Source organism: Mytilus galloprovincialis, chromosome 3 (assembly GCF_965363235.1).
Source record: "Mytilus galloprovincialis chromosome 3, xbMytGall1.hap1.1, whole genome shotgun sequence".
NCBI classification, from domain to species: Eukaryota; Metazoa; Mollusca; class Bivalvia; order Mytilida; family Mytilidae; genus Mytilus; species Mytilus galloprovincialis.
This window is the reverse complement of record NC_134840.1, coordinates 75,593,767-75,606,824: the sequence shown is the minus strand read 5'-3', so window position 1 is coordinate 75,606,824 and position 13,058 is coordinate 75,593,767. Positions and strand designations below refer to the sequence as shown.

The following is a 13,058-nucleotide window of genomic DNA, read 5'->3' as shown; positions in this document are numbered from 1 at the left end:
AAGAAGGGATATAATTACGATACTGTTGTCAAGTCATTAAAGATTGCATATTTTGGCGTTAATATTGAGTCACTGATAAGGTCTTTGCATCGGAACTAAACACATTTATTCTAAAAACAGTTGTTGGCATGACACGGGTTATGTTTTCTCATATATGTTATGATGGTATGATACTAAACCCCTAACGGGAAGGATTGTGCCTGATGTTCATATGATGAAATCATAATCTTTCAGTCAGTTTAATTGAAGTCTGGAGCTGGCATGTTAGTTAACTGCTAGTAGTCTGTTGTTATTTATGTATTATTGTCATTTTGTTTATTTTCTTTGGTTACATCTTCTGACATCAGACTCGGACTTCTCTTGAACTGAATTTTAATGTGCGTATTGTTATGCGTTTACTTTTCTACATTGGTTAGAGGTATAGGGGGAGGGTTGAGATCTCACAAACATGTTTAACCCCGCCGCATTTTTGCGCCTGTCCCAAGTCAGGAGCCTCTGGCCTTTGTTAGTCTTGTATTATTTTAATTTTAGTTTCTTGTGTACAATTTGGAAATTAGTATGGCGTTCATTATCACTGGACTAGTATATATTTGTTTAGGGGCCAGCTGAAGGACGCCTCCGGGTGCGGGAATTTCTCGCTACATTGAAGACCTGTTGGTGACCTTCTGCTGTTGTTTTTTATTTGGTCGGGTTGTTGTCTCTTTGACACATTCCCCATTTCCATTCTCAATTTTATCGTTTTGAAAATAAGTAAATAATTTAAGTTAGTTTGTAAAGTTACACCAAGGCACAAACATGGAGTTTTGACACGTACCTACATGTAAAGTAATGAAATTATCAATACTTTTACCTTTATGATTAGCTATGTTTTAGCATTTTAACATTTTTATCTGTACAATTTGTAGGATTTAGTGCTTGTGCATAATAAAACGGACTTATCTTGCTCGAAATCCCACCTGTCTTACCTGTCTTTTACCTGAGTTTACCTGTCAAAAAAATGCGCGCAATTGTAATCAAAAGCTGCGCGCAAACGTAATGATTTTTGCGCGCAAATGTAATGGTAATGCGCGCAAACGTAATGCACCGGTTTTTTTGTGGGTAAAATTATAACAAATAAAAAAAACATAGATTATTTGATTTTGTTCTAAACCTTTATTTGTTTCTCAAGTTGACTAAGACAAATTGACCATAAAAACATATATAAAAAATATATTTCAAAATAGTGAATTTTGAAAAAATTCTATCTGACATTATATATATAATTGTTAACAAATAATTAGTGACTTACCGATAACTTTTCTCTTCTTTCTTGTAAAGACACTCTGTATACACTTGCTGTATGTTCTAAGGTTTCTCTTTCATTAAGTTTTGGTACTTTATAAAGTTATTACATTTTTATTTTAAGGATGAAAGGTCTTTTTTATATATGCAAAGGGATGCTGAATTGTACATAACTATTACATCTCCTTTACTTTTACGAAAAATGTGGAATTCAATGTAAACTGAAGGTATATATTACGGAAAACATTACACAATAGCTGCTTTGATTACTTTCTCCATTTTTCGGAATTTTACTTCGTTAAAATCAAGGATATTAATTATTATTTATTTGCTCGAAGTTTAGTCTAGTATGTATTCGGCAAACGTCGCCAAGGAACTTCAACGTCATAAATAGTATCTAATTGTTTTTCATTGTTCTCTTAAATGGCGTCTTAGTAACAATCCGTACATTACGAAATCTATAGATACAAGTAAAGATTTGTTTATATATATATTTTATACGCGAGTGCCGATAAAAAATAAAACATGTCTGAAACAAAAGTAACCTTCGGCCAAAGTGCAGATGAAGCACTAGCTCTTCTAAAAAACATTCAAAACATTGTTTCCAAACTTGAATCTCGTATTGAAAATATTGAAAAAGAAGTAATCAAGATAGAAGATATAAAGATACAATTAATTTCAATGTCTTCCAAAATAAATGATATGGAAAAGCGTGTTCATGAAGTCGAAGACCGAAACAGCAAAATAGAGGACAGCGTCGAGGAGATGAGTCAAATTGTTAACTCGGCATTAGATAAATATACTGACAACTCGGATCAAATCGAAATCTTAAATAAAGCTATCAAAGCTCTTCAAAATACCAAAGATAATCGGAAACTCGATGAAGTACATGTCTCCAAGTTGCGATCTCTTGAAGAAGATGTCGTTGAAATGAAGTGGAGATCAATGCACAATAATCTAATTTTCAGTGGACTAAGGTATCAACCAGACGAGGATACGGAAATTAAAATACGAGATTTCATCAACAAAGAGCTTGGCCTATACAACACTATATCCTTTGGAAATGTCCATCGATTCGGCAAAAAAGATCGAAACGGTATTAGACCTATAGTAGCTCGCTTCACATCCAGACGAGATCTTGAGTATGTCTTGAAATGCGCGTACAGATTGAAAGGTACCGATTACGGGATAAAGGAACAATTTCCCAAAGAAATAGAATTAAAACGCAAAGAACTTTATCCTATATTAAAACAGGCCAAAAAGGACAATAACAAAGCGGTTCTAGTACGAGATCGATTATATATTAACGGAGAACTTTACAAACCGCAACCAAATATTTCAAACACTCAAGGAAGGGAATTTAGAGATAGCCTTATTGATAGACCAACAAACTCTCAGATTCCAGTGAATAGTGGCCCTCCAGTTCCACCAAGGCCCTATAAACGTTCACGCATAAATTCTGACGAGATAGAAAATACTCATTTATAGGACAGGTCAACAAGAGGTGAATTGAAATTTTCATTTTTAAACATATGTGGACTTAAATCAAAATCTTTAGCACCAGAATTTTCAGATCTCGTTATCAACAACGATATCTCTATATTTGTAGAAACAAAAACAGATAAATTAGACATTATATCACTCCCTAACGGATATAGTTGTTTTAGTAAACATCGATCAAAGTTTAAAAGAAAGTCAGGTGGCATAGTAATTATTTACAAATCTGAACTTGAAAAATTTCTTACATTTCTAAAAACAAAATCAGAATTTGTACAGTGGATACAATTTTCGAAAGATCTTTTAAATGACAATGTACTAATGGGCTGTGTCTATATACCACCAGAAGGATCTAAATACTCATCGGTAGATGCTTTTACTGAAATTAAAAACGAATTTCTTCATTTGTCTGAACCTAATCTAAAAAGCGTCTTAATAGGGGATTTTAACGCCAAGACATCTACATTACCGGATTATGTTATCCCAGATCAACATTTACTTGAAATTCTAAATACTGATGATACACAGACGATGCATTACTTTTCCGATTACAATTGACTCTTAACAAACAATATTTCCATGCAAAGATATAGCAAATGTGCATGTCGACCAAATACGTATGGTCACCGACTTCTAGAATTGTGTAAAAAAATGAATATGTATATTGCAAATTCAAGAATAGGTAATGACAAAACAGTAGGAAAAATTACTTGTAATGACGTTAGTGTCGTTGATTATCTAATACTTAGTTCTGATCTTTTTCAAATGACAAAGAATTTCGAAGTAGAAGAATTTAATCCTATCCTATCAGATGTCCACTGTAACCTTAAGTTTACTCTGGAATCACAACCATATACTAATATCAACAACGTAAAAACCGTCGAGAAGCAAGTTATAAAATGGAATAATAATAAACAAGATAAATTTGTCAAATTTGTTAAAGAAAAAAAGTCTGAAGGAATACGGGACATAGAAACTATACTTGATAAATTAATCGATCGAAATGATACTGTACAACAAAACGATATTGATACGGCAATGAATAAAATTTGTGAAATATTTAACAGCTCTTCCATCTCAGTGTTTGGAACAAAATGTAAAAACCAGAAATATGCAAAGCACAATGAAAAACCATGGTATAAAAGAGGATGCAAGAGCAAAAGAAATTTATTTCATCAGGCTAGACAAAGATACGGGAACCTAAAGAGTAAAGAAAATAAAAAAGCTTTAAAAGAAGCAAGTAAATCTTATAAAAAAGAACTAAATCGGAGTTATAATGATTTCCAAATGAATACCGCAAAAGATCTTAGAAAACTGGCTAAATCTGACCCAAAACGGCTATGGCAAAAATTAAATAGTATAAATACCAACAAATCAAATAAAACTGATGCTGTTAAAATTGAAGACTTATATGAACATTTTAAACGTCTAAGCCAAGATGAAGTCATTGAAGACAACTCAGACATAGATTTAACAAAGGTACCACCAGAGAACACCAACAGAATTTTAAATTCTCCAATCACAGAAGAAGAAATTTTGAATGTCGTAAAAAAACTTAAAAACAATAAGGCTTCCGGATATGATGGTATTGTGAATGAACATATTAAACATACGGTTAAGGAAATGTTGACCATCTATCACAAGTTATTCAATATTGTTTTAAATACTGGAAAGGTACCAGATTCATGGACAATGGGAATTATTCAACCTATCTTCAAGAATAAAGGCAATATATATGATCCAAGCTCGTACAGACCAATTAAATTAGTGTCATGTCTTGGGAAAACTTTTACATCTATCTTAAATGAAAGACTTGGGGAACTGTCAACTGAGGTCAATCTGATTTCCGAGGCTCAAACAGGTTTCAGAAAAGGTTATAGTACATTGGATAACATATTTGTATTACATTCATTAATATCAATTTATCAAGCACTCGGAAAAAAACTCTTTTGCACTTTTGTTGATTTTTCGAGAGCCTTTGATACAATCTCCCATACATCTTTGTGGATTAAATTACAAAAGGCGAATATTTCTGGGAAAATTTTTAAGGTAATATATAGTATGTATAGTGATGTTAAATCTTGCGTAAGAAATGGGAACGAAGTGTCAGCCGTTTTTAACTGTAACATTGGAGTGAGACAGGGAGAAAACTTATCCCCCTTTTTATTTCCTGTTTATCTAAACGATCTGGAGTCTTTCTTTGCTGATAATGATGTTCAGAACTTGCAAGTTATCGAAAATATTTGCCACAATCATTTACATATATATATTAAACTTTTCGTTCTTTTGTACGCCGACGACACTATAATTATATCTGAAACGGCCGAATCAATGCAACACGCCTTAAATGTTTTTGAAAGATACTGTGTCCGATGGAAGTTGAACGTTAATTTATCGAAGACAAAGGTTGTTGTGTTCTGCAAACGGAAATCAAGAACATTACCAAAATTTCAAATATTTAACCAGTCTATTGAAATTCAGGATTCATATCCATATCTAGGATTAACTTTTAATTATAATGGTTCATTTGCAACAGCAAAGAAACGTCTTAGCGAACAAGCGCAGAAAGCTCTTTTTAGTCTCTATACAAAGATACGTAACCTCTCAATACCTGTCGACTTACAATTACAACTGTTTGATGCACTTGTACTTCCAATTCTGACATATGGATGTGAAATATGGGGATTCGGAAACAATCACATGTTGGAAAAAATCCATCTACAGTTTTGCCGGAATGTGTTGAAAATTAGAACGTCGACACCAAATTTTATGACATATGGAGAACTTGGTCGTACACCAATAGATATCGTAATAAAATGTAGAATGGTGTGTTTTTGGAACAAACTTCTCACCAATGAAAATAAACCTAGCAGTATACTTTATCAAATTATGTTCAACTTAAAAGATGATCACACTTTCAAATGGATGGATTATATTAAATCGATCCTAGACAATGCCGGACTAAGCTATGTTTGGACTCAGCAATCACCATTAGATATAAATCAACTAAAAATCGTACTGACAGAAAAACTAAAAGATTCATTCATTCAACAATGGCATAGTCAAATTGACAACTTATCCAGAGGAGAATTTTATGGACTTTTTAAAACAATCTTTGGCTTAGAAAACTATCTTTTAAAATTAACACCATTCGAACGTAAGTATATTTCAAAATTAAGATGCTGCAATGTAAAAATTCCAGTAGAGCTGGGAAAATGGTATAACATTCCAAAAGAAGAGAGGACATGTAATTTGTGTTTAACTGCAATTGGCAATGAATACCATTATTTATTTGAATGCAACTCTATATTAGTAAAAAATATCAGAAATCAGCATATTCCAGAGTACTATGTGAAATATCCGTGTGAAGCAAAAATGAAAGGACTACTGTCATTGACTAATATTAACGTACTTAAAAATGTGTCTTTATTCGTTTCAAAGTTAACTAAAATATTATAATATTAAAATACTATAATGTAAAGTAAAGTAATATTCTATATATTACATTTCTTCTAAGTTGTTTTATTTATTTCTTTAATTGTATGTGATTGTATTTTGTATTTTTTGTAATTTACCTCTTGTTTCACATGTCAATATGACGGAGTGTTTTTGAAGCATATATTGTATATTTATTTAATTAGATTGGACAGAAGGACATAAATCCTTCATTTGAAACAATTACTCTAATTATATAAAATTTTGTCTGAAGGAATCTGTCACTAAAACCAATAAATCTATCCTAAAGTTAGATAGTTCACACAATAAATTTCTGACCTTTAAAATTTGGTAAATCTGGCTAATCACCTAAAATTATTCAATTAAAATCATGTGTAAAGAAAAGGAGAAAAACAAATAGGAAGTAAAGTAAATATATATATATATATATATATATATATATATATTTTATATAACTATGTACAATAAAACAAATCACTGTTTTTTTGCACATAACTATAGTTTAAGGTCTGAATGCAAAACATGCAAAATGCACATAACAAATATGAGATGATCTAGAATCATAAGAAGATAAAAATCATAGCAATCTTTGAACACTTTTTAATTACTTGAATTACCAAAAAAAAATCTGTTCAAATACGATCACTATTTTTATTATCCTCTTAATTCAGGGAAATGTTAAGAAATCATGCAATTTAAATTTTCTTCCTGAAAAGTTTCCTTTTGTACACTTGCTTTGCGTGATTTTTCTAAAGCTACTGGTCTATCTGGTTAACAATTTTTACTTTTTATCAATTCTAAAATAAGTGATCTCTTTGGTTTTGATATTTTGTATTTATTTTCTGATATAATGACCAGTAATAAATCATTGAAATATAAAAAAGAAGATGTGGTATGAATGTCAATGAGACAACTCTCAACAAGAGACCAAATGACACAGAAATTAACAACCATAGGTCACTGTACGACCTTCAACAATGAGCAAAGCCCATACCGCATAGTCAGCTATTAAAAGGTCCCGAAATGACAAAACAATGTAAAACAATTCAAACACGAAAACTTATGGCCTAACTTATGTACAAAAAATGAACGAAAAACAAATATGTAAACATAAAAAAATGAAAAAAAAAAAAATGAATTACAGGCTCCTGACTTGGGACAGGCATATACATACAGAATGTGGCAGGGTTTAACACGTTAGCGGGATCCAAACCCTCCCCCTTACCTGAGAAAGTTTGTTTGTAATAACTTATACACATTCTCACACTATTTATCTATATATACTAATATTTTGGTGATTTATTTTCTTCTCTCTTTATTGTTCAACTGACTATTCATCGCAACCCACAACCCGCAACCCGCAACCCGCAACCCGCAACCCGCAACCCGCAGCCCGCAACCAGCAACCTGCAACCAGTAAAATATACACACTCCTTCAGAGGCTCCTAATATATCCAAATCGTTACCACCAATGTGAACAATTACATGTTAGGGACGATTTTTCTCTATGAAAGACAAAATAGTTTGCACATGATCTGAATTTGAAACTTTTCCGCCGCCGATCCCAAGACATTTTACCTCACAGTTCATCAAGTTGAAATTATGTAATGCAGGTCTATAACATTATCAGGGGAAGGAATAACTTGGTATTTGCGTTTCTACCAAATAAGAACAAAGAGTTATGCCGCTTTCCATAGTACTGCCTAGTTTGCCAAAAAATCATTTTTAATAAAAATTAGCATTTACGATATAGCTTTTACTTACTTTTAAGATTTTTTTACTAAATTTTCAACATAGATTTTTTCTTTCTTTTGCATAACATTCTTACAGGTAACATTGCTAGGGGAGAAAATATTGTAAATGCTGAAATCTTGAGAAAGCTAACTCTTACCCAACCAATTTGTCTTTTGGTTACACCAGTGACATAAAAAATGAGAATCTTCTTTTTGTTGAAATTTTTATTATAAAACCAAACAAACACCTCTCAAATCATTAAAAAATGTTTGCATGTATCAAAATGCAATAAATATTGATAAATCCTAATAACAAATGATATGAATATTAGTCTTATTTCAGGTCTGAAAGGTATTATAATAAAAATAACAGTAAATTCTGGCTATATCCACTGTTTCAGAAAACATTAAGGATGTTTATTGATATGGTCATATTAACAAATTAACTGTTTACAAAAGTTTTGAATTTTTTGAAAAAATAAGGCTTTTCTACCTCGGGAATAGATTAATTTAGCTGTATTTGGCAAAACTTTTAGGAATTTTGGTCCTCTTTGCTCTTCAACTTCGTTTTTTATTTGGCCTTTTTTTTTAATTTTTTGGATTCGTGCGTCACTGATGAGTCTTTTGTAGACGTAACTCGCGTCTAGCGTAAAATCAAATTTAATCCTGGTATCTATGATGAGTTTATTTATGAAATTTCTTACTGTAAACTGTATATAGTGTATCACAAAACATCCATATCTAACATATACAAGTGTTATTTTGATACATTTTCATGTCTGTGACTTAAAAAGACCAAAATAACATAGTTTTGCATGGTTTTTTTTATAATGACTCATACATGAAATATGATCATATCATACTTTGTTTGTACTAAGATATTATGCAAGACAATTTATATTTATAAGAAATCAATTGTAACAGTCTGCATGTATATGATAATTGTGCACACGAATCTAGTAATTTTAACAATACTTTAAGAGATTATATAGTTAAGTAAATGCATTTTGTATATTTACTTTCTGAAATACTTAAAACTATGAACCCAAATGCAGAATAATGATCCTTGGTCTCATCTACAACAGTTAAAATAAAACTTACATGTACAGTACTCAAGGCATTCCCAAAGTTTCTTACCTGCAATTAATACAATAGATTCTTTTTTTGTATTTAACCATCTATTCTTTGAATGAAACTATATCTTGAAATGAATTTTAGCGCCTGCATATAATTATGAAAAAACTAACTTTTTTGTCAATTTAAAATTCATTTTATTGAATTCTTTATACATTTTAACTAACCGTTACACAATCAAATTGTATTGTTTCATTGTAAATTTGCCAGTGTAAAGTTAAAGAAAATACCCCATAAATTCACAATCATCGTCTCACGGCTACTCTTGTTCGTTAAGTGAGTCTTCTGTCCGTTTCCGTAAAATAATGGTACTTAGGTGACAGAATTTAGCTAAAACATTTAGCAAGCATTGGTGATATAAAATTCGTTCAACATTTGTTTTGGTAAATATTCAATTAATAACACAAATGATAATGTGTGCTAAATAACACAGGTTTTAGGTGTATATCCAATACAATTTGGTCAATGAGATATTTCAAATTATAATATATGCATGGATTTTAATGGCATGCGATATGGCAATGTAAATGCCTTTTTGAAACATATATGAAATACGAAATATTTTATTTAAGAAAGCTCAATTATGAACATAATCATTAATAGCATAGATACAACAAAGAATAACATTTAAACAATCTTGACTAAAATTAATACTACACAAGTATCAAAGTATATGTGTTCCATGGGAGTATCTCTAGGGTAAAAATATAAGTAATTATTTTACATAATAAGCAGCAAACAAAAGTTTCACACTTTTATTCTAAGTAAAAAACACATGTTTAGGTACTTAGCTATACTTTAGCATACATCAATATAAATTGTATAATTATGTTGGTTTCTAGGACATATCTTGATTTCACCGACCAAATGCTATAATGTATTACCTATGAGTTAATAGGTATTTGTAAAATATTGTCAATATCGTTTTTATTCAAACGCAGTCGGAATGTGCAGAAAATGCATTGCATTTCTTCTTTATTTATATTAAAAGACAAGGTATTAGAAAGAAGAGTGAAACAAGAATTAAAAAATCGAAATATATTAAACCGGTGACCGAACCACACTGATAGTTAACTAATGTACAACACGCATTTGTAAACTGATGTTTTGTTTTGTCACTTGTTTGATTTTAAGGTAAAATTCGAATTCCAGAAATAGTTATTCTCTAAACACATGTCCATATAATTACAATTATCTATCTATTCTAAACAAAAATATAATTAAAAAACAAAGCATTTAATTTAGCATTTCATTAGGCCAACAAATGCATTTTGTAAGAAAAAATACATACTTGTTGAAAATTCATCCATGTACTGTTGGGCACAAACACGTGTAGTAATGTCTTCTGTTTGTATAAATAAGTATTCATTATATTATTTTAATTACACAGATTATCAACATGGCAATTTGTTAATAAATATACCTTCTGAGGTCATTTCAAATTCAAGTCATAAATAATTCTTTAAATTTGTTACTTCCTACAAAAAAAAAATAATCTTACATTTGACAACCATGGGCCAACAGTCTTTTTACCGGATTCCAAGTTAAGCAAATATCTACCAATGAATCTATCCACATTTGTATTTATATTGGTCTTGAGTTTATTTTTTGTTTATACTATTCTTACTAGGACGACGCGACTTTGCAACGTATTTTACTTAGTTGAAAGTTATTTTTGCCGAGTTTTGGATGTGTCTATGGGCCACTCGATATGTCTCGGCCGGAAGTCAGAATAAAATTCTCGGAACGTCTCGAAAGTTTTCGGTCATTTATACAGGTCTTAACAGGTTGTTATCTACGTCTTGGATATAGTCCCTTGATGGCCCTTGACGACGCAATTATATTTATTTTAAAACGACCACTGTACACTGTGTGTATCTGGGTCAATTATAACGTGGTATTTTCTGTTGTTTAGATAACATGTAAACTAATTATTTTTGAAGATTTAACCACGGGATACTGTGAATTTCATCATAGACTTACGGGAGAGAACATTCTGGTTAAAATATTAATAGTAGATCGGAAAACAGAAAGATAATATTATCAAAAGTATTTAATTCAATCGGAACCAAAGAAAAAGTTTCACACTTTTATTCTAAGTAAAAAACACATGTTTAGGTACTTAGCTATACTTTAGCATACATCAATATAAATTGTATAATTATGTTGGTTTCTAGGACATATCTTGATTTCACCGACCAAATGCTATAATGTATTACAATATATATATATAAAATATATACTGTATCTATGTTTCTGAAGAAACTAACAATGATTGAAATCAGAATATTTTCAGAGTTGCAATTATGAAATAAGTATTTTATATGACAAGATCGTCTGCTTTGGTATTTTTAAATATTAATTTGTAAAGGAAACATAAAAATTAAATCTAAATAAATTCTTGCATCCTACAAAAAAAAAAAAAAAACGTTTATAAACAATAATCATTATATTTCTACGTTAATTATTTCATACCATTTTAGTATTTAAGTTTTATGAGTAAGTATTATTTATTTTTTGTAATATATCCATAAAACGGAAAGTAAGATAAATTTATTAAATATTTAAATTTTTAAACGGTCGTGAATAAAAATACTTGTGTGTTTTCAATTCATAAAGCATGATTTTAAATCCTTGCAGCTCACAATAACCGTAAAAATAATTTACAATAATGACAACAAAATTTAATAACAACCATAATGTTGATTATTTTATACTGTTTTAGTATGTATTTAGAAGTCTTAGCTTATATTTTGTATAGTTATATATTCACAAAGTAGAATGTTAGAATTTTAAAATAGATTTATTCGGTAAATAAAATGTCCATCCGTAAATACTTGACGTTCGTGTTTGAGACAGGGCTATGAATCAATTAAATTAAGGTCATCACTCAAGATATTTCCGGTCGCCATCATGAGCTGATTGGCCATTATGACAAAAGTGTGTCAGAAATCATATATATTCTTCCTTAGTCATAATAACCTTCCATAATTACCGAACGGTTGCCGTATACGGTTCAGGAAATGCTTACCCTTCCGGAGCACCTTATTTCACTCCCGGTTTCTAGTGGAGTTCGTGTTGTTTCTTAATTATTATTCATAACTGTTGATGTAAATGTCCTTTGGTTTTGTGAGTCTTTGTTTACTCCTTGGTTTTGATTAATATTGTCTTTATTGATATTATACATATTCAAAAGAATTTGAAAAAAAAATACTAACAGGAACGTTAGTTTATTATAAAGTTTTAATTCCATCTTTGTTTGTTTGTTTTAATAGTTTAACCTTATAGCATCTACATATTTGTACTATGGTACGGTTTTGAAAATGGTATTCATTGTGTTGACCAACATCCTACACGTCTTGAGTCATTCACATTATAGATCACATTTCAAAAGCACACTATCGGTTTGCGTTCTCAAAAATTCCGGATAAAATGTCAATGAATCCGGAGTAAAAACATTTAATGTAGGCAGTTTGACAACTATTAGATTAAGATATGTGATGACGCAAATGCGTATTCTTTTCCCCGAGTATTAGTGAGATGCTTTCTATTTACTATTTCGTGCGCTAAAATACTACTTGCATGCAATAACACTCGTGAAAGCTTATTTTCGTTTTTGTTATCTAAATTCAGGACACGGCAGAATGAGCTTTACATGTGATTTTCAAGCACGGTCATCATTACTCACGGTATTCTGACTTCGAGTTGTTTCTCTTTTTATTTCTTTTTTGAGTCACTGTCCTATTATAAACTTTGACCTTTTCTAAAAGCTAAGGATTGTCTACCCAAGGAATAGATTCCTTAATTTTGTAATGTATTTAGCCTTTTAACTTTTTTCATTCGAGCGTCACTGATGCTTTTTTTGTAGACTTAACTTGTGCCTGGTGTACATCATTTTAATTCTGGTATCTTTTTACATCTTGTTATGATATTGTAATTATTGTATTTATTTATGTT

General features: G+C 30.6%; 1 protein-coding gene across 1 annotated transcript in view; it reads right to left on the bottom strand.

Moving 5' to 3' along the window:
• Positions 1 to 13,058, bottom strand: part of LOC143066801 (uncharacterized) — a 240,978-nt gene that overhangs the window by 17,584 nt on the left and 210,336 nt on the right. The window lies entirely within an intron of this gene.